Raw genomic sequence first — 27,697 nt, 5'->3', positions numbered from 1 at the left:
GCTCTCAGCCCTATAGCTCTCTAGAGACACAGGTTCCTGCCCTACACAAAAACCTAGTCACCATCCCAAGACCACTATTCCATGATGCTAAAGTAGCTGGACCAGAGGTATACAGTCATCTAACACATGTTCTGCCCAGGATTGTATCCCCCTATGCAAACACCATGTACTAACATGGCTCAATTAGTCTACTCTCCTTGGAAAATGAGTCCCCAGTGCTGCTTTACTAGAAGCATAGGAATGGGCCAGGATCCACAGACCAGTGGTGCTGCTGATATAGCCCAGCCACCTCAAAGAGAAGGGAAGGTCAGTAATTTCCTTACCTAGCATGCTTCTCAGTCAGCATCCCGACTGTCTCATCTCCGTGGCCCACCATCAACAATCAAAATATAGACCCACTATCCTAATACACGTATGCTTGATTTCCCATAACACAACAACCTGGGATAGCAAGAGTCTTAAAACAGGACAATTACATAGTATGTCTCTGATTCAGCTCCACTAGGTCTGAGGGAACTCTCAGAATACAGCTGGATCTTCTGGGAATGCTCAGAGGCAGCCTGCACACGCTCCCTGAAGTACGTCTTTCAGTGTTCACAGATCTCACTTCTCACAGTCTTCACAGCTATTGCTGCTCACCGGGGAGCTGTCTCTTGTCATGGCTGACTTCCAGCTGCAACCCGTTGTCCGTCATTGTTGACCATGCTCACGAGAAGCACGGCACTGTGGGCAGGCACCAGAGTGCTGCCACTGCGGCTCCTACGTGGCCAGGGCACTAAGATACGGCAAGACCACTGGCAGTTGCCAGCAAAGCCACATCAAGGCAGGCGCTGTGCCCGCTAAGGGAGCTGTCTTCCATCAACGCCGTCTCTGAAGGCCTGGATGGCTGGCACCTCGTCTCGAGGTCTTTAGCTTTTGCCCCATCTCACTTTAGCCCCCTCCCTTGGACACAGGTCAATGCCCCTGGGGACAATTAGAGTTCCACCCTGTGCTTCCCCAGAACTCACTTTGTGCAATGCCTGCAGCATGACTCACTGCTTTCAGGGCACCATCTTGCCTAGCGGGTACCCTGGTCAGGCAGGGAAGCAGAGCCTGGCAGCCCATCCGCTGTTGTGCAGACATGTTCGCGCACGCCTGGACCTCAAGGCGAGTGCCGTTCAGCCTGCACCTACAGCTCCTGCCTGCAGCGTGAGGTCACAGGTACTTTCTGGATTAGAGATGACTGACGACTGTGGGCTCAGAACCTCTGGGGAGAGGTCGAGATGGGGCAGGGTGGGGGAAGGTGCTGAGATTTCTTCAGCAGGACTAAGTCACAGGCCGAAGTTCAATGTGTTGAGCTGGGGAGTCACCAGAAAGTTGCCTGAACAAGAGGAGGAGGAATGTTCAGGGGCCACAGCTCGGTTATAATATTTTTATTCCTCCTCGGTTTCATCACCGACTATCCCTTTGACTGTCCTTTAAAACCTACGTTGTCTAGCAAGGATGACTAACCTTGTGTTTGGTGGTGAAGAGAGCCACCCTCTGAGAGGAGACATCTGTTTTGTGGTAGCTTCCTCCACAGACCCAGGGGTTTAGAGCACTGCGAGTTCCTCTGAGGAAAAAAATTCAACTTTCTAAATTCCATGAAAGGGAAACTGTCAGCTCTATTCCTAAGCAGTCCATTAATTAAAGTTAAGGCCCCACAAACGCTTGCCAGCTCCAGATTAAAGGATGTGGACAGGAATTAGGCTGTGACCTCCTGACACTGGTTGAGTACCTGGCAGATTTGTGGAAAGTAGCTTGTGTGCTGAGCTAACAGAAATGAGTATTAACTCACAAGGAAGGAAGATAAAGAGTTCAAGGACAACCTCGAGCATTTAAATTTGGGGACTTGTCATCTTTTTGCGCCCCCTTCTCCTCTTTGCAAAGTTTTCATCTTTTTTTCACCCACACTTGTATTTCAGCACCGTCTTCTCATGGAGTTATGTCTGAGATGAATGACCACTTTGAAGTCTGTCTGGCTTGGGGTTTGAGAAGCCACCTCTCTTGACTAACATACCTTCCTCTTGGATTAACAAAGACCAGTGTGATTCTGTTGCAAAGTTTGGAGCGTAGAGCTGGGCACAGAGGCATACAGAGCAGGTGCCAGCCAGTGGCTGTAAGAGTCGGATGCCCACGTGGGATAAAAGGTCACAGGGGAGCCCCAGCCTGCTGGGGGTACCTCATGTGGTCCTTCCAACCCTCAACCTTTCCCATCAGGTTGGCACAAGTGTGAAAGTTCAGGGTCTGAGATTTCTTCTCTGCTTTCTGACTTCCAAATTTCTCTTTTAAAAGGTAATCTCCAGTCTAAGCAATGATCTTTTATTTCTACCTTAGTAGAGATTCATTTATTAGGCTACTTTCCCACATAAGTGGAGGAAACGGGGCACAGAGCAGGAAAGTTTAAGGAAGCTGGGCTTCCACAGAGGGGTTTTAAGAATTAAAAAAGAGGAACATGGCCAGGTGAACTGGGAAGAAGGAGGCAAACAAATGGAATATCCATTATGCATACAACAGCCCAGTTAAATAGGTATTATTTCCCCCCCACAGTAGGCACATGTTATTTTTGGATTTTTAAACCTGAGAAAGTTGAAGTACAGAGAAGTTAATAATTTGTCCCTTTACTGACTCTGGAGCCAAGATTCCGAGTTAGGATGACCTGATACCTCTGCCATGGTACTTCCCCAGAATCCAATGCATCACTTAAATCATTTTCCCAGGGAAGCTGCAGCGGTAGAGGGCCCGCCACCCCTTGGGCTGCAGAGAGATGGGTTTAGAGCTCCCTCTACTGAGGCCTGGAACTGCCCCTGCTTCTTAACCTGTTGGTTGAGATGTACTGAGAGTTTAGTTGGATATGTCTTAAATCAGATCCCTGTAATAATAATTAAAGATAACTAGCATAATAATGCTACTGTTTATGGAGGGCTTGTGCTGTTCTAAGCACTTTACAGACACTGTCTCAGAGAGAACGCCAGTAGAGCAAATACCGTCTCTGGTCATCAACATTTGACCTTTTCCTTGGAACCCAAAAGCCACGTAATCTCAGTGTGTGTTCAAGTCAGGAAAGCAGCTAATTAATTGATTTAGAAACCAGTTTCATTTTATTTTTCTCTGCCTGGTAAACGCCCTCATCTGTTCTCTCCTGACCCTGAAATGAAATCTTAGGGATGTCTCTGGTTTCTGATGACACTCAGATGAGAAAAGTTCTCTGGTCACCTTTAAGCATTATCCCGTCCACACCGGTTGGCAATTACAGAGTTCAGTCTGTTCTGGTAGAGTAACAAAACTCCAAACTCATTTAAAGTTAAAACTTGTCCTCTCCCCATCACTCCATCCAGGTCTGCTCCCCGCTGGAGTTCTGCCATGAGGAAGGGGAGAAGCAAACCACTGGCCTCTAACCTCCTGTCATCTCTCCTCCCCCACCAGTTTCTGTTTCTGACCCTCCCTGTGACTAGGCCCAGGGGTGGGGTTTAGGGAGAAAAGGTACAGATTAAATGGGCGCCAGTGCCCTTTGGGTGTGGGGGATGTCTGAGGTTGGCTTTTATTTGTGTGAAGCACTTGCACAGGTTCCTCAGAGAACCCAGCTGCGGCCTCGGGCCACAGTGCCCTTGAACAGGCAATGCCTCTGTTCTGGCTGGCTGCTTACACCCCCTCAGCCTCTGAGCTTCAGGAGTGTCTGCCTCTGAGGGGTCCTTTCCCCGCTCCAGACTCTCCTCGTGGGCAAGCTGGCTCTCCCATGTGAGACCCACATCAGATCCATGGAGAACAATCGCTTTCGCCCTGCCTTCTCGTTTGCCCCCAAGGAGGTGCACCTGCCTTTGCTCTGCTAACTCCAGGCTGACCCTGCCGTGGACTCAAGCCTGGGGATGGAGTGTGGCAGACACAAGGTCAGCTGTCTGAGTGGCCCCTTGAAGCTCTTCTCCCTTGGCCCAAGGGTGACATTCTCCCTCTCCCCATAGCCAGACTTGGGGTGAGAGAGAAAGAGAGTAGAGAATCCCACAGCACTGCAAACTACGTCCAAAGAAAACATCTGTGAACCCTTGATCAGTTTCACAGAGCTTCTGCCATCTCCTTAACATGCCTGCACATGGGAAATAACATCTTTGACACTTCATGTTTTATTCCCGGATTGGAAGCTCATTGGAAACCACAGAGAAGCCTTTGAGGTCCTATTATACTCCAGGAAGGGTGTACATTCACTTTCCCACCCTTCCATCAATCACACTTTCTGAGAAATTCTATGCTTAGTGACAATCAAATTGCCTTGTATTGTCAAGTTCTTGAGTAGCAAACAGTGCACCCAACACTGGCTCTCGCATTGTGACTGGACATAAGCCCGCACTTCCTGGGGGAAGATTAGGCCACGTAGATTTTTCACATTTTTGAGGCTATGAAACTCTTCTAGATTCTTTAGAGTCATCCCATCTCCTTCAACAATTTATGGAATGTTATTGCAATGAGACTGAAAACAATTTTATAGCCATTGTAAAGATCCTTTGGAAATGTCTTAAAGAATCCCAACATCTCTGTTAAACCTGCTTTAAAAACAAAAATTCCCTGTCTTAGACTAGCCCTCTTCTCCAAACTTTAAATACGACTATCTAAGGCTTCTATTTTTCTCTCTTCAATCATAATGTGAAGCCCATACAGTCTGGGAGAAATTTTCTCTGAAAATAGGCATGGAGATAATATTTTCAACAAAATGTATTTTCTATTATTGGCACTAAATATATATTAATCCATCACATAGTGGCTCCTTAGGTGATCACAGGCTAAAGAATACTGATCAAGTTGAAGCTTGAATTCTTCACATTCAATCCCAATATATTTAGCTACATTTTATTTTGGAAAAGAAAACAGGAACTTCCCTGGTGGTGCAGTGGTTAAGAATCCACCTGCCAATGCAGGGGACACGGGTTTGAGCCCTGGTCCGGGAAGATCCCACATGCCGCGGAGCAACTAAGCCCGTGTGCCACAACTACTGAGCCTGAGTGCCACAACTACTGAAGCCCGTGTGCCTAGAGCCTGTGCACCACAACGAGAGAAGCCACCGCAATGAGGAGCCCAAGCACCGCAACGAAGAGTAGCCCCCGCTCGCCGTAACTAGAGAAAGCCCACATGCAGCGACGAAGACCCAAGGCAGCCAAAAATAAATAAATAAATAAATTATTTATTTATTTTTTAAAAAAAAGAAAACAATGCTTTGCAACATTGGCAGTTGTTCATTGAAATTTCACTGGCTCTTCTCTTTTATTTCCAATGATTAGTATCAGTCTTAGAGTCAATATTATGAATATATATGTTGACTTTTTTTATACTGTGTAAGTGTAATAATATAATTAAACATCGATATGTGTGGTAGATAAAATATAAAACCAAAGCCCTGGGTACAATGACTAGGAGCTCTTTTTAGAAGAGGACAGGATCTTGACCAGACCCTGTTTAAGTCAAATTAGCTGCCTCCCTTCCTTCTGCCTGGATAGATTTCAGAGCAATTGTCAAGGCCCAGGAGGTTGCTTTTGTAATGAGAAGCTGTTCAGCAGGCTATAAACTCCTCGAAGGCAGGGACTGGATGCTATGTAAATTAAATTTTTCAGGGCTCTAGGACTGTTGCTGTATATGGTAGGTTTTGTTACATGATGCCTAGTTATAGAATATCCTTAACATGGCTTTTACTTACCTTTCTGGGAGCATTGTCAGGAGATGACAGGCTCTCCATGGAACTGATGAAGGTGTTTTCTCTGGAAGAATTTGGAGTGCTGTGGCGCCCCACACGTTTACATTTACACCACTTTACTGGACTGCTACTTCTCGCCACTGAGGCCTCAGCACCAGTGTCCTGTCTTCAAGACCTCTTTCCATCTCTCTATCGTATCCCTCCTTTGATAATGTCAAAGGAGTCATTGCAGTTTAAAATGCTCTTGCTCATTTGTTATGATCTGCCTCCCCCTCTGATGTTTAAACCCCAAGAAGGCAGCGACCTTGACCTTGTCTCTGGCTTATCTGAGACCTAGAATAACATCTGGCGCATGTTAGATCCCCAACAAAAGAAGTTCTAGCCACTGGCCAGAAGAACCTTGAACAAGTTATTCCATTGCTGTAGGCCTTGGGTCTTTATCCTCAAAGTCAGGGAGCTGCTCAAGTTAATTTTTAAAGTTCCTTCTGACCGTAAAAGCACACCACTCTTCAAAATACTGATATCCTTATAAAATTTGCCTTTTTCATAAATTCAAATTATTGGTTAAAGTAGGAAGGAGTCATAGCCTTACTGGTCATCATTATTGACTTTCAATTAAAATATTTGTCCTCAATCTAATCTCTCTGGCATCTGGGAATAATTTTAATATACAGTTAATCCCCTCCCATTAGTTGTTTCTTGTTCCTTAAATATGTTAGCATAAACTGCCAAAATCCTTTTTGTAGACTTCCAATGCCAGCCTTACAGCCCATGTCTTATGGCTAAAGGGAAGAGTAATGCTCTGTGCTCAAGGAATTCCTGAAGAAACCACAAAGACAAGTTGGGGCAAAGCTCTATAATAGAGAAGATACCCATACATATAGCCAGGAGTATGTATAACTGTGAGACAGATAGAAGGACAAGGAAAGTGTAAAGGAAAACAGATCCACAGACCCAAGGAAGAACAGGAAAGAAAGATTTCCCTACAGATGGCTGGAAACTCCAAGGAAAGCCCACAGACGTTTTCAAAAGTGAGACCACACCCAGCCATCTCTAACTGTCATAACACTAACACAGGACCTGACCCGGATGCCTGATATAGTAATACTTTGGGTTTGCTGATGATAGCCACTAGGGAACATGAGTATGGCAAGTCATCATTTCAGCCCTCAAATAACACCCAGAAATTTCTGAAATGGTTTATATAAAACTACAACCACAGGAAGCAAGGTGGCCTCACTCAATATTCAGGGCCCCCGGCCTGGTGCGCGAGTCTTTTCATCTTATAAATCAGGGTGTCCAAACACTTGCTTCTAAGTGGCAGAAAACTTCAGCAAAGGAGCCAACTCATTTGAAGTCAGTGTTTTCTTTAGGCACCTACTAGGGTTTAGAACCCATTTATTTGCTAGCAGTAATCAGCTTTCTACTTTCCAGAGATCATCTTTGCCTGAGTTAATCGGCAGATAATCTGGATTAAAAAGTTCCAGGCTCTTAGTAATATGGGTCACCCCCCATCAGTTTGTGAGGCAGGGACAATATTATGCAAACATAGTTTTCACCATGTTCTACTCTCCTCCGCTTTCTAAGAAAGATTCTTTAGCTGAATTTCTCAACTTCCCAGCCCTTGTCTCCTGGGTGGTGTAGTGGGTAAGATTGAAGAAAAATACTTAGAGATGATACATTTTTTTATGTAAATTTAGAAAAAAGAAAGAAAGAAAAAGCTTGAGCTCTCTGAAAAGGAAAACTTTCAGAAGCAACAGACAAAGGAGGAAACAAGCCTAAGAATCAAAAGCAATGAAAAGAAAGCCAGAGGGTCGCGAAGACTTATAGAGATGGCGGGAAGAGATTTGGAGGAAGCCACTGCTGGGCAACGTGGGGCTTCACGGAGCTGAACAGGCAGAGAGGTTTCAAGGCAGTTCATTTATACATTATAAGATGAAATCCCCACTCCAAAGACTTCAGTAAGGACTCACATTACGTTTCAAGCCTGTGGAAAGCAGAAGTTTCTTTAAAATATGTTGCTGACTTGGACCGGACCTTAAGGCAGGACTCGATGCCCACGATTTGGGCGGCATGAGACAGGGTCACAAAATGAGATGATGGCATTTGAGGCTCTGCCCTTGAGAATGAAAAGTCACTGACATGGCCCAAGCCTGGCAAGAGCAATTAACCCTAACCTGCACGTGCTTACGAGCCAGACAGATGAGGCCCCACTCCTGCCCCTCTCCTGCTCTCCCCCTCAGTGGGACCCCAGGGCTCCCATCAGGCACCCTTGCAGTGACAGCTGAGCATGACCACCACCTCACACAGGCCCCACCACATTGCATCCAGGAGGAAATGCTCCCAAAACGTACAGTCGTTTCTGACGTTGTGATAAACACATAATGTATATGGTTATATTCCCTTGACATACACGTTATTTTCAAAGACAGCAAGCAAATCATCTTCCGAATTAAGACGGTGATTAAACAATGGGTCGGGTCAATTACAGTTGCTTACAGAATCAGTGCCTATGGACAAATATATGAAGAGTAAAATCAATGACTTTAACTTTGGTAATTTAGAAATTCGCCCCCTTGGAAGCATGAAACTAGATTAAACAGTCCTTAACAGTCTCTTTCTCCTCTGTCATAAGGGAATGCTACTTCCTCTTTCAGCTTCCTAGCTCCCAATCCATTTTTATGCTGCAGCCCCCAAGATCTGTGTCAAACAACACATACTTTGATCATGTTTGGAAACCTACAATGTTATCAGCTGAATTAAAGCCACACTCCTCTGCCAGGTTTTCAGGGTCATCCACGCAATGGGCCAATTTACCTCTTAGATCTCACCAACCACAGCCAACACCCTTCACCCACTCCAAGCCTCCAGCCCTGTGTCCATCCCGGCTACCTCTGTTCCTGCTGGTCTGAGCCCCACCCGAACTTCTCCCCCTGCCCTGCCCCGCCCGTGTCCACTAGACCCTTTAAGCTCCAGCTCAGCCGTTCAGTCCTCCCATGCACGCTCCCCTGTTAGCAATACTCCCTGCCATGCCCGTAGCTTCAGTCTTTAAATTCCTTTGAATTTATCGCTTGTACAATTTGCAGTTTTTTTTTCCTGTATTCTGATTTCCTACTTAGTTATCCTGCACAATTTAGCCCTTTCATATATCAGTATATTATAGCAATACTATTTATGATGGCTCCATTGTAATGGGTGAACCTCATATTGCAGGCCTTCCCATGATCTGGTCTTACACAGCACCTTTTGGCAAGGAAGCTCACCTGGTTGGCTGGGTCAGGCCATCTGGCCCCCAGAAATCCATCTGCTTCAGATTCCTATTTTAATTACCTTGGAAGGGCTCTTTTACTAAGATTATAAAAAGACAACCAAAAAAGATAACTTGAGAAGCAATGGTTTTCACATCATGGACTGTGGAATAACTCATATTATTAAGCATTTAAATGATGCATTTAAATTATACAACAAAATGGATCAAAAGTTTGTTCTTTGGTTCTGTGCCTCTACTAATCCCATACTCCCAATTTATCCCTCCCCCCCTCTTCCCCTTTGGTAACCATAAGTTTGTTTTCTATGTCTGGGAGTCTGTTTAGTCTATATTCAATATCTTGTAACAAGCTACAAATGGAAAGGAATTGAAAAAAGAATATGGATATATACATATAGATGTATAACCGAATCACTTTGCTGCACACCCGAATCTAACACAATATTGTAAATCAACTATACTTCAATTTAAAAAAGTTTATTCTTTGGGATATTTATAGACTTCATATATACCCAAAAGAGTGTTCAGTGGTCGGTTAAATTCAGTAAGTCCTGGGTTAAGCAAATGGCAAACAGGTTTCCTTACTCTAGCTTTTCGGAAAGTCTCCTAATGTCTGCACTGGGAATCTCCTTGAGTGGGTTAATGGTTGCTGTATTCCTACAAATGAGTTGACCCCAGCACCATTTTTCCACGGAGAAACTTCTGGGGAGCATATTCCAGAAAACTCATTCTAACACTGATGTGGTTCAGGCATTCCCTTCCAAAGCCCTCCTCATCAGGATCTTGCTTGAACCTTTAGTGAGGGGTGGCTAAAGGAAAGGTTTATTTTCTGTCCCTGACCTCCTCTGTTTTGTTTCCTGGTCTGGTCATGTGAAGGGCCCTGCTCTTTTTTCACATCTCACAATTTTCATGTTGTGTGTTGAGCCACATCACAAACCACAGATAATTCTTAGCCACTGTCTGCATTTGCTCGGTGTGAATTCCAGTTCAGAGAGGCAGCCTCGAAGACCAATCGGCACTGTGGACTCCAGAGTCCCCCAGGCTGGCTTTCAGTTATAGCCACGCCACTTACCAGCTGTGTAAACCAGGGACATTTCTTGATCTTTCCGTGCCTCATCTGCAGGCGTGATCATAGGACACACGTCACAAGATTTTGTGAGAGGTTAATCTAGGGAGGGTGTTGTACAGAATCTGGCCTCTAGGAGTGCTATTAGTATTAATTTACAGTACGGTCCTCAGTGATTCCATTTCTCCTAACTATAGCTATTGCTGGAACCATTAGCTATTATGAGGATCCATGTAAATCCTATAACTTCAGGAAGTCTGACTCATGACTTGAAAACTGCTTGCTGTATTCGCCTGAGAAAAATGTTCCATCTGTTCTTGGTGGGAACAAGAAAAGAGAAATAGAATGAATTAACTGCTGTTGGTGAGAAGAGAACAGCTTCTGGGCTGAGTGTTATCTCAAAGAGTTATTCCCTATGACTGTGCTTCAGAGGTCAGCAAACTTCTTCTGTCAAGGGCCAGATAGTAAATATTTTAGGCTTTGCGTGGTAGAAGGTCTCTGTGCTAACTACGCAGCTCTGCCCTTGTAGTGTGAGAGCAGCCATGAGCAATGTGTAAGTGAATGCGCGTGGCTGTGACCCAGTAAAACTTTATTTATAAAATCAGGAAGCTGGCTGGATTTTGCCTGCAGGCCTTGTTTGGGGACCTCTGCTCTGCTGTCATCAACTCTGAATTTCCCAGGGACGGGATTTTTTTCAGGGTGGCTCTGTCCACCAAATGTGAGTAGGGAAGCTGACCCCTCTGGGAACCAGCGGTGGTGAGAGAAGCCAGTCCAAGAAAAAGCCAACAAACTTGGAGAGTGGCACTGAAAGAACTGCAGGGAACAAAAGCACAGGCCTGGTGACATTGTAAACTTCTGGATCAACTTTGCTGAAGCCTGCCTTACCTCGGGACTTTATGGTTATATAAGCCAGTAAATTCCTATTACCGTTTTAGCCAAGCTGAGTTGGGTTTTCTTGTCACATGCCAACCGAAGTCTTCTACTGCTACACCATGATTATAGCTACATTAAATACATCAATGAACACTTTATGGTGGATGCGCCTGGTGTTCAATTTGTGTTTTATATCCAGTTAGAACTTTTGCTGACTAACTCAGAAAAGGAAATTTAACAACCAAAGCCCATTCCAAAATGAATTTACAGCCATTCATCTAAAAATTTCTAGGGCACTTTCATCATTTCTAAAGTGCTTGGGGACATTATCTTTCAAGTATCTATTATTCATATTTTATTTATAAAACTCTCTTGTATTTTGGTTATATTGCGTCTGGCTCTTCGGTTATTCTACATAATAAAAACAAGCAAATTCACCCATCAATCTATAACCCCTCAAAGTTCTGACTCTAGTTGAGAAGGACTCTAAGTAAAAATAAGAGAGGCACTCGCACTGCTTTCATAAATCAACTTCTTGTAAGATTTCTTTAATGCCTCAGAGTCAGCCCTAAACCTAAAACCGCAGGATGCTCTGATGACCGTTTTCTCTCTATAGCAGACAGGGTGGTGCCAGGCACTCAGGCAAAGTGCCTGGAAATGTTGTCCAAGTCCACCTAGAAACCTGGAATCTTGAACACAAGAAATGGTAAAGGCCTGACTCACAGCATTTACCCCAAAGATATGGAGCATTCCTGTGACATCTCTGAGTGAACGGCAGGAACTCAACACAATAGTACTGTCCCTCCTCACTCGCCCCCGATCAGCACACCCTCAGACACACCCTGTGCTCCCAGCACTTGACTGACTTGCTGATCACCTCTGGAGATTGTGTGATAAAAGTCCTCACCTTGTACAGCAGTTCCCACATTGGCCAAATGTCAGCACTCGTCAGGCCCAGGATGCCGTATGGACATTAGCAATGGGTCATTGATTTCGTTCATGCTGAGTCAGTCTCCTATGCTGCTGTAACAAATTACCAGAAACTTAGTAGCCTAAAACAACACATATTTTTAGTCTTATCATTCGTGTTTATTTTTCAAATTTTTTTATTGATGTATAGTTGATTTACAATATCGTATTAAGTTTCAGCTGTACAGCACAGCGAATATATATATATATATATATATATATATATATATATATATATATATATATATATATATATATATATATATATATATATATATATTCTGTCTCAGATTCTTTTCCCTTACAGCTTATTACAAAATAATAAGTATAGTTCTCTGTGCTATACAGTAGGTCCTTGCTGGTTATCTATTTTATACGTAATTGTGTGTATATGTTCATTCCAGCCTCCTAATTTATCCCTCTCCACACATGTGTCTGTGAGTCTCTTTTTATTTTGGAAATAAGTCCATTTGTGTGTGTTTTTTTTTTTTAGATTCCACATATAAGCGATATCTTATGATACTTGTCTTTCTCTCTCTGGCTTGCTTCACTTAGTATAATAATCTCTAGGTCCATCCATGTTGCTGCAAATGGCATTATTTCACTCTTTTTTATGGCTGAGTAATATTCCATTGTATATATGTATCACATCTTCTATATCCATTCCTCGGTTGACGGACATTTAAGTTGCTTCCATGTCTTGGCTATTGTAAACAGTGCTGCAATGAACATCAGGGTGCATGTATCTTTTTGAATTATGGTTTTCTCTGGATATATGCCCAGGAGTGGGATTGCAGTATCATATGGTAGCTCTATTTTTAGTTTTTTAAGGAACCTCCATACTGTTCTCCATAGTAGCTGTACCAGCTTACATTTCCACCAATAGTGTAGGCGAGTTCCCTTTTCTCCACACCCTCTCGAGCATTTATTGTTTGTAGACTTTTTGATGATGGCCATTCTGACTGGTGTGAGGTGATACCTCATTGTAGTTGTGATTTGCATTTCCCTAATAATTAGCGATGTTGAGCATCGTTTCATGTGCCTTTTGGCCGTCTGTATGTCTTCTTTGGAGACTTCTACCCATTTTGATATTGAGCTGCATGAGCTGTTCGTATATTTTGGAACTGAAGGCCTTGTCGATCGCATCATTTGCAAATATTTTCTCCCATTCTATAGGTTGTCTTTGCATTTTGTTTATGGTTTCCTTTGCTGTGCAAAAGCTTTCAAGTTTAATTAGGTCCCATTTGTTTATTTTTGTTTTTATTTTCTTTACTTTAGGAGACGGATCCAAAAAGATATTGCTGCGATTTATGCCAAAGAGTGTCTTACCTATGTTTTCCTCTAAGAGTTTTATAGTACTCCTCTTACAGTTCTTTAAAGCAGAAATCCGACGTGGGTCCCAATGGGCTAGAAACAAAGTGTCAGCAGGGCTACAATTTTCTAAAGGCCCTAAGAAAGAGTTTTCTCATCTTTTTCAGCATCTAGAGGCTGCCCACAGTCCTTGACTCACAGCTCCCTTCATTGTCCAAAACCAGCAATGGAGGACTGAGTCATTCTTATAGCAAATCCCTCCAATTTACATTCTGCCTCCCTCTTCCACTTGTAAAGACCCTTGTGATTATATTGGGCCATCCAGATAATCCAGGATAACCTCCCCATCTCAAGGCCAGATGATTAACAACCTTAGTTCCATCTACAACCTTAATTTCCCCTTTGCTGTGTGACAGCATAGTCATAAGTTGCAGGGATTAGAACCTGGACATCTCTGGGGGCCATGATTCTGCCTACCACAAGGGAGAATAAGGAAACATAAACAAAATATATTAAAGTGGCAGGTGATGCTAAGAGCAATGGAGAAAAGCAAAGCAGGGGAGGGTATGGGGTATGCCGGACACGTGTGTCCTTTTACACAGGCGGATCAAAGAACGTCTCACGATTAGGAGACATCCAAGTAAAGATCTCCAAGAGATTAGGGAACTAGCCATGAAGATATCTGGGGGGAAGCTTTCCCACCAAAGGGAACAATAAGCGCCAAGGCCCGGAGGTGGGAGCAGGCTGGGAGTGTCTGAGGAACAAGGGGGAAAGCCATGCAGCTGAAGCTGCCTGAGGTGGGGAGGGAACGAGAGGAGACAAGGACAGAGAGGGAATGGTGAGGATCATGTCAGACTTTTGAAAGTCTGACATGTCATGTCAGGCTATTGAAAAGGACTTTAGATTTGACTCAGTGTAAAACGGAGAGGTTTTTTTCTTCAGTGTTTTTAGAAACCTTTTATTTTAAAATAATTTTCGATTTATAGAATAATTGCCATGATAATCCAGAAAGTTCCCAAATACTTTTCACTCAGTCTCCCTTCATGTGAACATCTTATATAACCACGGCACATTTACCAAAACTAAGTAATCGACGTTGGTTTAAAACTATACCTAAACTCCAGACTTTATTCATATTTCACGGTTTTCCCACTAATGTCCTTTTCCTGTCTCGGGACTCCATGCTGGGCTTAGTCATCACCTCTCCTTACTCTCCTCCAATCGGTGACAGCTTCTCATTCTTGTTTTTTGTGACCTTGGTGCTTTTGAAGAGTACTAGTCAGGTATTTGTAAAATGTCTCTTGATTTGGATTTGTCTGATGTTTTCTCACAATGCAGGTTATGGGTTTTGGGGAGGAAGATGACAAAAATGAAGTGACCTTCTCATCATATATCATGGGGAACACGATGCCACCATGGTTTACTACTGGGGTTGTTAACTTTGATCACTTGATCCGAGTGATGTCTGCCAGGTTTCTCTGCTGCAAATTTACTATATTCCCCTTTTCATATTCTATTCATTAGAAATGAATCAAAAGTCCAGTCCACTCTCAGGAGGAGGAGAAATAACTTCCACATCCTGGAGTGAGGAGCATCAGAGAATTTGTGGATGTATGTTAAAACCGCCTCAGTAATTACAGGCATACCCCATTTTATTGCGCTTCACAGATATTATGTTTTTTTACAAATCAAAGATTTGTGCAACCCTGCATTTGGCAAGTCTATGCACACCATTTTTCCAACAACATTTGCTCACTTCATATCTCTGTCACATTTTGGTAATTTTGACAACATGTCAAATATGTTTGCTATTATTATATTTATTATGGTGATCTACGATTAGCGACCTTTGATGTTACTATTGTAATTGTTTGGGGGCCCCAGGAAGTGCACCCATATAAGATGGCAAAATTAATTGGTAAATGTGTGACTTCTGACTGCTCCATTGACTAGCCATTCCCCATCTCTCTTCCTCTCCTTGGTCCTTCCTATTCCTTGAGACACAACAATATTCAAATTAGGCCAATTAACAACCATACAATGGCCTCTAAGTGTTCAAGTGAAAGCAAGAGTCCATCGATACAGCAAACTTCATTGTTGTCTTATTTTAAGAAATTGCTGCAGGCACCCCAGCCTTCAGCAACCAGCACCCTGATCGGTCAGTAGCCATCACTATTGAGGCAAGAGCCTCCACCAGCATAAAAGATTATGACTAGCTGAAGGCTCAGATGATGGTTAGCATTTTTTAGCAATAAAGTATTTTTTTAATTAAGGAATGTACAGTTTTTAGACATAATGCTATTGCACACTTAATATACTACAGCATAGTGTACACTAAATTTCCTATGCACTGGGGAACCAAAACATTCGTGTGCCTTGCTTTATTGCAATATTTGCTGTATTTTGCAGTGGTCTGGAACCAAACCCAGATAACTTCCTGGTATTCCTGCAGTGAGTATTTTGGAGGAGGTACTTTGAAGCAATGAAAACATCCTGCTTCTCTCAAAGTTTTGCCCACTAATATTAGCATCTATTAGCGGATCTCGACTGTAACAAGTGGTACTTTAATGGTGATTTTCTATTTCCTTAATTCCTTCTATGTTTAATATTTGGAGTTCTTCTGTAAGGAATTCTTCTGTGCCTTCTCCCTTATTCAGTTATTCATTTATTTATATGAGTATAAACTCACGGACAATCATTTTGTTCTTCGGACTGTAATCTGATACTACTGTTATTTATTTTGTTTCTCCGATAGTTCTGGCTTTGGACATTGGGAAGTCTTTCACATTGGCTCCTGTGTCCATTTGACATGCTCTGTTTTTAGCATATCTTCATCTCCTGATACTTACTCTAAGATGCTCCAGGCTCATCTTATATTTTTCCTGTCCCAGCCCTCAAATCAGCCATTTCTCTGAGGAGCCCTGGTTTCTTTTATTAGCGTATGCTTTAAGAAACAGAGATCTGGGTACAGTTTCAGTTTTGTCATTGGAGAGATTTGGGCAGCAGAAAGATACCTGTGACATGTTTTAAAGGATCAGTTCTATGGCTGGGTTCAAAATAGCTACATGGGGGTGATTGCTGCAGTAATCCAGACTCCTTGACAGTCACGTAGAGAAGCTGTAGAGTGAAGCAATCCAGTCACTGTGAAGTGCCTCAGAGGCCCATTCAAGGGCTCACACATGAAGCGAAGTTATTCCTCATTCATGAAGCTTTTATTGAGCCCCACTGTGTCCCAGGCCCAGTGCTCTCTGCTGATGATACTGTTATGAAAAAGAGTTTTCCTCCTCCCCGGGGCATTCATAGTCTGGTACAACAGGTGCAGCCCTGTGGTAATCGGGGGAGCAAAGATTTGTAAAAGGTAAGGTGTTAGCACAAAAGAGGGACTAGCTTTTTATTGGGAGAGAGTCACAGAAATCATAACACAAGGTGAAGAGTGTAGTTCTGGAGTCAGATTTACAGGGTTGGAATTGGGGTTCCCCATGTATTAGCTGATGACTCTGAATCTCTGAGCCTCAGTTTCCCTATGTGGAGGGGACGACAGCACCCACCTGTCGAAGCGACCATGATGCATCCAGCAGGCAGTGTTGTCTTCATCCGGCATTTCTTGGTTCCCCTGCAGCTACGAGGGACCATATGTCAGACTGGTGGCCCAGAGAAGACGGGGGAAGTGGGGGGGTACCACTAAGAGGTCTCCCTAAAACATCCTTGCGATTCTCCACATCCTCTCTGCCTTCTACACCAAAATCCCAGGATGGGCACGGAACCCAGGGCTCACAGCTTAAAAGTGAGCCCCACAGGAGGTGCTGCCAGCCAGGAATTTGTGCTCCGGACTCTGCACAAGAGCAGGAAACAAATAGTCTCGCTGAATTCTGCGACTGCTTATTGCAAGCTTCAGCCTGTCCTGATTAGCACGGCCCCTCAAAGGTGGCTGGAACACCTAAGCAAGATAAAAAGCACATGATAAGCCCTCAGTAGCTGATAGCCGTTACTGCCTTACATGCTACAGAGAGGGGGCCACGCTATAGGGTTGGGACTTGAGGGGATCTGCTAGGTGGATGGGAGGTGATTGGAGTCAAGTGTTTTGAGCGGAGGGTAAACACTGACAAGTAAGGAAAGGAAAGGGGGATGGTGAGAGTGTTAGATGGGGGGAGGGGAAAAACTGACATGGGACAAAGGGAAGCAAGAGCCATCCAAACTGCGGACAGGGCAGCTGCTGGGAGGCGCCCTGGCCCCCAGGGTCCCGCCCCCGTCACACGCACACAGGGGAGGAGCCCAGCGCCTGCGCCGGCTCTGCTGATGGCTGCTCAGAGCCTCGATGATGATTCCCCCTCAGCTGCTCCAGACCCAGATGGAGAAGGAGGCCTGGTTTTTCATTTGTCTCAACCTAATGACAAGATCCTTCCTGGACACTTGTTTTTACTCTTTGAAATGTGTTTCTTTTATCACCTTCCGGTCACAGGAAGAGTCTTAATGGAGTTAGAATAGGAGAGGGAGCAGAAAGCCCCACAGAGTGGAGGCCAACCAACCAAAGGACAGAGGTGCCTTTGTCTCTCTGGGTTGTCAGGGAACAAAGGACAAACGTGCAGTATGGGGCTGGAAAAGCTGCAATGGACGCTTTGCTTTAAAGTCCCCACTAAGCAATATAGACATGTCCCCAGGCTTAGGGGTTCAGCCCGTGGTCAAGTGAAAATTGTCATCTATGCAAAGCTAGCCAGCCTGGAAACTGAGGCAGCCTCGCTCGACCTTCCCAGCACTGCGGTCAAACCGGCCGAGTGGCCACCTAGCAGAGACGAGTCCTGACGCTCAAAAAGGCACTACCTATTTTCCTCTTTGCTTAAACTTACCGAAGTTCACTTATCCAAAAAGTCATTGTTCTGGGGCCTCTGTAAATGTTGTTGAGCTTTGGGGGTGGTTAAGTTACAGCTTTCGCTTGTGACACCAAGGAACCTTGTACACAACTGGAAAATTGACACCAAGCTGACTGGACCAAATCAACCAAATTTTTATAGAAATCTTATCCAGCAGAAAACTATACGTCAGAAAAAAATATAGCGGTCGGTGTTTCCAGATAAAAGGATCACCTGTGCCTGAAAAACAGGAAATAACTAAAACAAAGAAAACCAGATCCAGAGAAATAAAATTTGGACGCATGTGAAATTTAGGAAACCTTTACAGTGAGCTGTCTGGGCTCCTGCCCACCAAATTCTTCCTCCATCCGTCTTCCCCTCCCACCTCCTTGCCTCCGTGGCTTTCCAGACTGACAAGTCTACCAGTGAGCATTTGGGAGCGGTGCTTCTTGCTGAAGGACCCACTTTGACCAAGCCCCAGCTGCAGGACGGGCTTCTAAAAGAGCACCGTCTGTATAAATTAAAGCATATTAACCATCGTGCCCTTTTCCTGGAAAGGAAACCACATCTACTTATGTGTATCTGGAAATCAAAACCTACTTGTCTGTGGCATTCTCGTGGACACGCCAAAACAAAACCCAGGCCAGCCTGGCTTGGATGAGGGCTGAGCACACAAAGAGATCTATTCACGCCTTTGGACTTCAAGAGAATCATAAGGTCCAACGAAGGTCAACAAAATGGTCACAGCCTGATTTCAAAGGTTAGTTTTTAAAGGTACAGTTCACTACGGCTGCTAAGAAAAAAAACCTTTTTTTCTTTTAGACAAACACTCAGAGATAAGAAACAAGCATAGGAGGAACTGTGCAATCTGCCCTGTGGTCATGTCTCTTTAAGATATGCAGTTGGTGTTATATGGCGAGTTGGTTGTAAAGTCTAATTTTTAAAAAGCCTCCCATACTATGGGATTTACTCACATACTGTGGAAAACTGCCTAAAATATCTACAAATATCATCACTATTTAAACGCACAAATTTCTTCCACGTCTTGGCAGGTAGAGTCTTTGGGGAAATTTTTTTCTTTCTTCAGCTTCCTTCCTTCCTTCTTTCTTTCCTCTTTCCCTATTTCTTCTCCCTCCTACCTGCCTTTGTTTCTATCATCCCTTTTTGATGAAAGAACAGGAAAGGAGAAAGATAGTAACATTTATTGAGCAGCTACTTTGATACAAGTGTTTCCATGTGTATTCGGCAACCATAAGCATGCATCCCCTGCCTTAATCTGAAAAAGCCAGTTGCACTTCCAGTGAATTCACTTTAGTAGAGATTTATTTTTTTAAGTAACAAAAACAACTTATTAAGTGCACTGTTTTAAGATGTCAAAGTCCTTTGAATGACTTAATATGTCTAATCATACCTAAATTGCTGCCCTCCCATGTGATCGGCAGAGTATACATTTTCTGTTTTTCATATAGAAACACACACATATGCACAAACACATGTTCTTTCTTCTTCTGTACTGGTAACTTGCATGCTAAGTTTTCTTGGCTGTTGGTTCTCTCTGCCCCTGCGGGACTTAATTAGCCTCTGGGAAGAAGGTGTAACGTAAGCAGTCTTGAGGAAAGAAGTCTCTCTGTCCTTCCGAATAACTTTCTGACTTTCCCCAACCTTTGCTTCCTCTGCCCGCACCTTGCCTCACCCACTGTCAGCGTCCTCTGGCTCTCGGAGTCTACAAGGCCACGTGCTCCATCTTACACGGGACGGGAGCCAAGCGAGGGAGGAGGGACCGCAAATTGCTCAGTATTTTTCCAGAGAAATACCTATTATTCCTTCAGATTAGACGTCAATGGAATGAGACAGTTACTCGGATGGAAACACGTTGAGTTTATTTAAAGGGTTATGTGGAAGCTTGAGAAATTAATAGACAGTGTCCCTTACGGGCATGCATTTCCACCTTGCCACCCCTGCCCTCACTTGGCCGGGCCCCTGCACACCTTCCCAAGCTGCCTCCCAGCAGATGGGGTCCGAGGTCCCTTCTCAGACTCCCTCCGGCAAAGGGGAGAGAGTGGTCTGCAGCCTTTTTCGGGGATTTCATTCACTCTTAAATGTTTTTCCATCCAGTCAGTTCCTTCCTTTACTGCCGGTTGATCAGATTTTCTCCCAAGAAGGAATGAGAAGATTAACCTTCAAATATGCTTTGGACCAAATAAATGTTAAGCCATTGTTCCCACAGTGGCTTCTAAGATGCATTTGGGGAAGTTAAGTTTCTCCTGGGTTGCATCAGAGCCTCATGTTTGACAGGTGTGATCCTTCGACTTTCTAATGATAACAACCCACACTTGTTGAACTCTTTGCTTTCTTAATCTCCACAAAAAGTAGCAGGAAGGGACTATTTATTCCTCATCCTATGATGAGGAAACAGACACAGAAAGGTTAAGTAGAGTGTGGCCTGGGACTGTCTGATTGAAAATCCCAGCCTTTTTCCCAACTACCCTTTTGCTTGTGTCAAGGCGGTTCTGGAAGACCGGCCCACACCCTTGGATGAGGCCGCAGGTGTGCCCCCGGCGTGCTCCAGGAGCCTTGTCTTCAGGTGGAGATGATGGTAGCAATAATCTCCCTGCTTATAAAGAGCCCGCTCTAGGTGCTCTCATGTGTCCTGGCTCATTTCACAGGGAGGAGGCTGAGTTTCGAGGTCACGTAGCCAAGGCAGAGGCGCTTCGTGCAAATGAAACGAGCTGTCCTTTATCAAGAAAGTGTCTTCTGTTTTCCCAGATGTCATGTGGTAAGGTTAGGAGTCTCTGAGAGGAAGATAAAAAGCATCTTCAATGTCCTAAATGTGTTTGGCCCCAGGACCCCTGGTGTGGCCAGAAGCACAGGGCCATTGCTATGTAAGACGCCTGGGGGAATGCTGGTCTTGGTGACCTGATTTTAACAATTTTTCCAGGGTATGCATATAAATTCATTTATCAGTCTTTTTTGTTTTTTAATTCTAGAAAGAAGCAGTTAATCTGCGGACATGGTGTGTGGCTGAGGATACTTGACGGGTGGCAACAGGGCCGAGAGAGTCGGGAGGAGGTGAAGGGGGTGGTGCATACAGGTAAGTGATTTAACCGCTCGTGGCCTCAGGTTTCTCACGTACAAAGTGGGTGTGATGATACCTTCCTTGAAGTGTTGTGAGGACCAGAGCAGAGAATGGCTGTTGGTACAGGGTATGTGTACGGTCAGTGGGGGCTGTTATTAACTCTTCTGTTACCTCTTACAATGATCAGTGTCATCGTGGGCAAGTTTTAAAAATAAGTGTAAGCCCCATTTCTTCCTCCATAAAACAGGGGTAAATGTTCCTAAGACAGTTGAACTAATATAAAACCTAGCCTGGGGCTTCCCTGGTGGCGCAGTGGTTAAGAATCCGCCTGCCAGTGCAGGGGACACGGGTTCGTGCCGTGTTCCGGGAAGATGCCACACGCCGCGGAGCAACTAAGCCCGTGAGCCACAACTACTGAGCCTGCGCTCTAGAGCCCGTGCTCCGCAACAAGAGAAGCCATCGCAATGAGAAGCCCGCGCACCACAACGAAGAGTAGCCCCTGCTCGCTGCAACTAGAGAAAGCCCACACGCAGCAACGAAGATCCAACGCAGCCCAAAAAAATAAAGAAATAGAAAGAAAAAAAAAAAAAAGAATTGATACTATTTAAAACAAACAAACAAAACCAAACCTAGCCTGGAGCCAGATATTCAGTGACTTCTCAATATGTGATGTGAACTTGTCCTCCGGCTGGCCCTGCCCTCACACAGGGAGCTCCCCCTTCACCCCGCTTGCCTCAGTCCTGGAGAAGATGGAGATTCCAAGGGCATGAAAACCTCGCACTGCTTAATCCTTTTTCGGCCTTCTACTTAGGCTAATTCCTTTATCCTGGGTTCATTAAGCTCATCCATCAAGCCTCACAACCTGGTGAGGAGCTGGTGGTTTAATTTCCATTTTTAGAGGGCACAGCACAAAGCACTGTGATTGAAGATCCTGCCTGGCAGCACTCAGAAATGCACAGCAGCTGCTGTCACAGAGCCCCTAATGCACTTGCTTCTACAGCCCGTGTTCCGTGTCCCCTACCAGGTGCCAATTATAGCTCACCTGATACTGGGTCTGCCTGGGGTAGGCAGAGTCCCTGTCGTTCCCCTCGGTACAGAGTACCTGTCAGCACTCCACAGAACCAAATAGTTCCGTGGTGAATACTCACTGTCCTCTTTTTGTTCTTCTTTCAAAGCACAAGATTATGGATTAGGGAAAACATAGCAGATGCGAGAGAATCAGCCCAGTTTTGCTTGTATGAACTTCAGCAAGGTCTTGGCACAGGGGGTTGGGACCCTGAGGCAAAGCAGTGGAAACTGGATGGTTGGCAGTTTCTTTACGGCTTTGTTTCTGTGCAGTCCCATGTAGAGTTGCATAAACCAGCATCTGAGCAGTTTTTCTTAACTTTCAATGGAACATCACGACTAGGTCTTACGGAAACAACTATACACTACAGGGTAGAGATTTGGCGAGTTTTATCTTGCAGTTTTGCTATCCGGGGCAGACATTCTGCCCATACCAACCATTTTCATTTGTTGCAGGATCAGAAATTAAACCGTGTGCAAAGTTCATATAAGGTTTTACACATGAACCAACATGTGGTAAGAGCCAGAAAAGCGGCAGCAAAGACTATGTAGCCATGTAGTTTTGTTAAAAACATGTTCTCCATGTCTCCAACTTACTAATCTATGAATTAAAAGAGAATTCTGGGTCGTATGGTAGTTCTATTTTTAGTTTTTTAAGGAACCTCCATACTGTTCTCCATAGTGGCTGTATCAATTTACATTCCCACCAACAGTGCGAGAGTGTTCCCTTTTCTCCACACCCTCTCCAGCATTTATTGTTTGTAGATTTTCTGATGATGGCCATTCTGATAGGTGTGAGGTGATACCTCAATGTAGTTTTGATTTGCATTTCTCTAATGATTAGTGATGTTGAGCATTCTTTCATGTGTTTGTTGGCAATCTGTATATCTTCTTTGGAGAAATGTCTATTTAGGTCTCTGCCCATTTTTGGATTGGGTTGTTTGTTTTTTTGTTATTGAGCTGCATGAGCTGCTTGTAAATCTTGGAGATTAATCCTTTGTCAGTTGCTTCATTTGCAAATATTTTCTCCCATTCTGAGGGTTGTCTTTTGGTCTTGTTTATGGTTTCCTTTGCTGTGCAAAAGCGACCCAGCAATCCCACTACTGGGCATATACCCTGAGAAAACCATAATTCAAAAAGAGTCATGTACCAAAATGTTCATTGCAGCTCTTTTTACAATAGCCAGGACATGGAAGCAACCTAAGTGTCCATCATCGGATGAATGGATAAAGAAGATGTGGCACATATATACAATGGAATATTACTCAGCCATAAAAAGAAACGAAATGGAGTTATTTGTAGTGAGGTGGATGGAGTTAGAGTCTGTCATACAGAGTGAAGTAAGTCAGAAAGAGGAAAACAAATACAGTATGCTAACACATATATATGGAATCTAAGGAAAAAAATAAAAGGTCATGAAGAACCTAGTGGCAAGACAGGAATAGAGACACCGACCTACTAGAGAATGGACTTGAGGATACGGGGAGGGGGAAGGGTAAGCTGTGACAAAGTGAGAGAGTGCCATGGACATATATACACTACCAAACGTAAAATAGATAGCTAGTGGGAAGCAACCGCATAGCACAGGGAGATCAGCTCGGTGCTTTGTGATCACATAGAGGGGTGGGATAGGGAGGGGTGGGAGGGAGGGAGATGCAAGAGGGAAGAGATATGGGAACATATGTATATGTATAACTAATTCACTTTGTTATAAAGCAGAAACTAACACACCATTGTAAAGCAATTATACTCCAATAAAGATGTTAAAAAAAAATTCCAAATAGAACAAAAGTGGCCTCTATAACTACGACATGTAATTGTAAAGGGCCTTTCCATATTTCAGCTAGAACTGTGAGATTTTCCAAAAAAAAAAAAAAAAAAAAAATAGAAGTCTGAAAACATTAAAAAGTCAAAGTTAGCATGTTTGTTTTACTCAGTTGCAGAAATGGAGTTAATAAGGACAGGGTAGTGTGGACGCTACGTTATTGCAAACCACTTCTGTGAGATTTTGCTGTGTTTGAAGTTCATGGGCGGTTATGTCGACATTTTACGTTCAACTGGTGCCCTCTAGCGACTGGGGAGCAGGCTCTGGCCGTGTTTTGTCTCATTTGAAAGCCAAAGAATTCCACTCTGCATAAAGTATCCTTAGCCAAATTTACAGGGAAGGGAGAGAAGAGGAGAAGCTGGGAGGCAAGAAGGTGCTTTGGAGTACGTTTATAACTCAGAAGGCAAATCCCAGCAGCCATCTGCAGTTTACACAGTAGGGGTCTTACATGCCTGGAGAGGGCATGAGGACATTTCAGAGAAGAGGACGTTCTTCAAAGAGGGATCTCTGAGAGCCTCCCTAGTATGGGACCTGAGTTTTTCCAGCCTGCCTCAGATAAGTCAGATACACTCCAAAAATTACACAATTCCTCTTGGCTTGAGACCCTGGAATAATGAGGCAGAACGCAAATGTTCCACAATCCGTAGCCAGAACAGAACATGGACCTCTCATGAGCTGAAATACTTTAGAGCCAGCAGAGGACCAAAGATGTATCCTACGTATGTATCCACTGTCCAAAGCCTTTCTTGCTATGGAAACAGATCCTTGGCCTGGAAGACCATCCTCACGGATGGTACCGCCATTGTCTGGGGGCAGAGACAAGCCTTGCTCTGAGCTGGCGTCATCACCTGGCTGTGGGACATCTTGCTTTCATCTGTCCTGGGCGCTGCTGCCGTAATCCAGGGCTTGCTCGTTTCCAACTGAGACTGTTTTTATATCTTCCAAGTTGGCGTCTCTCTCCCTCGCTAATTAATGCATCTTTTACACTGCCACTAGCTGTTTCTATTTAAAAAAAAAAAAAAAAAAAAGTATCTGGTGATCTTATGGGAAACTACAGTAACATGAAATGACCCCAACCCACTTCTTCAGCCCCTTCTCCCCTTTCCCCAGACACAGAACATGCTGTCCTTCACTGAACATACCACACGTTCATCTTCCTGCTTTGCCCTCTACACAGAACTTCTACCCCCTCCCCCCTGGCCATCCTTCCTGACCTGCAAGTGTCATCTCCTCTAGGAAGCATCCTCCACAGCCTAGTGTCTCCCACCCGTGATCCCACAGCTGCTTTGACAGCAGCGTCGCTCCTGGAGTCTTGGTATCACTTGCTTATGCCTTTGTCTCCACTTTGACCTCCTCCAGAACAAAACGCAAGGCTTATTCTTTTTTTTTTTTAATTTATTTATTTATTTTTATTTATTTATTTTTTTTAAACATCTTTATTGGAGTATAATTGCTTTACAATGGTGTGTTAGTTTCTGCTTTATAACAAAGCGAATCAGCTATACGTATACATACATCCCCATATCTCCTCCCTCTTGCGTCTCCCTCCCTCCCACCCTCCCCATCCCACCCCTCTAGGTGGTCACAAAGCACCGAGCTGATCTCCCTGTGCTATGCGGCTGCTTCCCACTAGCTATCTATTTTACATTTGGTAGTGTATATATGTCCATGACACTCTCCCACCCCGTCATATCTTACCCCTCCCCCTCCCCATATCCTCAAGTCCATTCTCTAGTAGGTCTGTGTCTTTATTCCCGTCTTGCCGCTAGGTTCTTCATGACCTTTATTTTCCCTTAGATTCCATATATAGGTGTTAGCATACTGTATTTGCTTTTCTCTTTCTGACTTACTTCACTCTGTGTGACAGACTCTAACTCCATCCACCTCACTACAAATATCTCCATTTCATTTCTTTTTATGGCTGAGTAATATTCCATTGTATATATGTGCCACATCTTCTTTATCCATTCATCCAATAATGGACACTTAGGTTGCTTCCATGTCCTGGCTATTGTAAATAGAGCTGCAATGAACATTTTGGTACATGACTCTTTTTGAATTATGGTTTTCTCAGGGTATATGCCCAGTAGTGGGATTGCTGGGTCGTATGGTAGTTCTATTTGTAGTTTTTTAAGGAACCTCCATACTGTTCTCCATAGTGGCTGTATCAATTTACATTCCCACCAACAGTGCAAGAGGGTTCCCTTTTCTCCACACCCTCTCCAGCATTTATTGTTTCTAGATTTTTTGATGATGGCCATTCTGACCAGTGTGAGATGATATCTCATTGTAGTTTTGATTTGCATTTCTCTAATGATTAATGATGTTGAGCATTCTTTCATGTGTCTGTTGGCAATCTGTATATCTTCTTTGGAGAAATGTCTATTTAGGTCTTCTGCCCATTTTTGGATTGGGTTGTTTGTTTTTTTGTTATTGAGCTGCATGAGCTGCTTGTAAATCTTGGAGATTAATCCTTTGTCAGTTGCTTCATTTGCAAATATTTTCTCCCATTCTGAGGGTTGTCTTTTGGTCTTGTTTATGGTTTCCTTTGCTGTGCAAAAGCTTTTAAGTTTCATTAGGTCCCATTTGTTTATTTGTGTTTTTATTTCCATTTCTCTAGGAGGTGGGTCAAAAAGGATCTTGCTGTGATTTATGTCATAGAGTGTTCTGCCTATGTTTTCCTCTAAGAGTTTGATGTGTCTGGCCTTACACTTAGGTCTTTAATCCATTTTGAGTTTATTTTTGTGTATGGTGTCAGGGAGTGTTCTAATTTCATACTTTTACATGTATCTGTACAATTTTCCCAGCACCACTTATTGAAGAGGCTGTCTTTTCTCCACTGTATATGCTTGCCTCCTTTATCAAAGATAAGGTGACCATATGTGCGTGGGTTTATCTCTGGGCTTTCTATCCTGTTCCATTGATCTATATTTCTGTTTTTGTGCCAGTACCAAACTGTCTTGATTACTGTAGCTTTGTAATATAGTCTGAAGTCAGGGAGCCTGATTCCTCCAGCTCCATTTTTCGTTCTCAAGATTGCTTTGGCTATTCGGGGTCTTTTGTGTCTCCATACAAATTGTGAAATTTTTTGTTCTAGTTCTGTGAAAAATGCCAGTGGTAGTTTGATAGGGATTGCATTGAATCTGTAGATTGCTTTGGGTAGTAGAGTCATTTTCACAATGTTGATTCTTCCTATCCAAGAACATGGTATATCTCTCCATCTATTTGTATCATCTTTAATTTCTTTCATCAGTGTCATAATTTTCTGCATACAGGTCTTTTGTCTCCTTAGGTAGGTTTATTCCTAGATATTTTACTCTTTTTGTTGCAATGGTAAACGGGAGTGTTTTCTTAATTTCACTTTCAGATTTTTCGTCATTAGTGTATAGAAATGCAAGGGATTTCTGTGCATTAATTTTGTATCCTGCTACTTTACCAAATTCATTGATTAGCTCTAGTAGTTTTCTGGTAGCATCTTTAGGATTCTCTATGTATAGTATCATGTCATCTGCAAACAGTGACAGCTTTACTTCTTCTTTTCCGATTTGGATTCCTTTATTTCTTTTTCTTCTCCTGTTGCTGTGGCTAACACTTCCAAAACTATGTTGAATAATAGTGGTGAGAGTGGGCAACCTGGTCTTGTTCCTGATCTTAGTGGAAATGGTTTCACTTTTTCACCATTGAGGACAATGTTGGCTGTGG

Source organism: Eschrichtius robustus, chromosome 2, assembly GCF_028021215.1.
Source record: "Eschrichtius robustus isolate mEscRob2 chromosome 2, mEscRob2.pri, whole genome shotgun sequence".
Taxonomy (NCBI): domain Eukaryota; kingdom Metazoa; phylum Chordata; class Mammalia; order Artiodactyla; family Eschrichtiidae; genus Eschrichtius; species Eschrichtius robustus.
The sequence above is the reverse complement of the archived record's forward strand: the minus strand, read 5'-3'. Positions refer to the sequence as shown.